The sequence below is a fragment of the Sinocyclocheilus anshuiensis genome, unplaced genomic scaffold (assembly GCF_001515605.1).
Source record: "Sinocyclocheilus anshuiensis isolate Anshui unplaced genomic scaffold, SAMN03320099.WGS_v1.1 scaffold222, whole genome shotgun sequence".
Lineage (NCBI taxonomy): Eukaryota > Metazoa > Chordata > Actinopteri > Cypriniformes > Cyprinidae > Sinocyclocheilus > Sinocyclocheilus anshuiensis.
The window spans coordinates 2,139,865-2,140,086 of NW_015542408.1; the positions used below are offsets into that span (position 1 = coordinate 2,139,865).

At 32.9% G+C, this 222-nt stretch overlaps 1 long non-coding RNA gene across 1 annotated transcript in view; it reads left to right on the forward strand.

Annotated features, from left to right (window-relative positions):
• The first annotated feature begins 14 nt into the window (after positions 1 to 14).
• Positions 15 to 222, forward strand: part of LOC107693100 (uncharacterized) — a 15,157-nt gene continuing 14,949 nt past the window's right edge. The window contains exon 1 of the long non-coding RNA XR_001634706.1: positions 15 to 108. This is a non-coding gene — a long non-coding RNA (uncharacterized LOC107693100). The remainder of the gene's footprint in view (positions 109 to 222) is intronic.

Here is a 222-nt window from a genome sequence, read left to right on the forward strand (position 1 = left end):
ACACGCTTGTGAGTCTGAGACTGGATGAAGGGTGAGTTTTGCATTTCTGTACCAAATAAAGAGTATAAACAATATCTTAAGATAAGTCAATATTTGAACCACTTTAAAGTTTTGTTTTTTTTCTCCCTACATAATTGTTTTTTTTGTTTTTTTTCAATTTACAGGCATTGTTTGTCTGTGAGTCTGAGACTGGATGAGGGGTAAGTTTTGCATGTTTTGCAT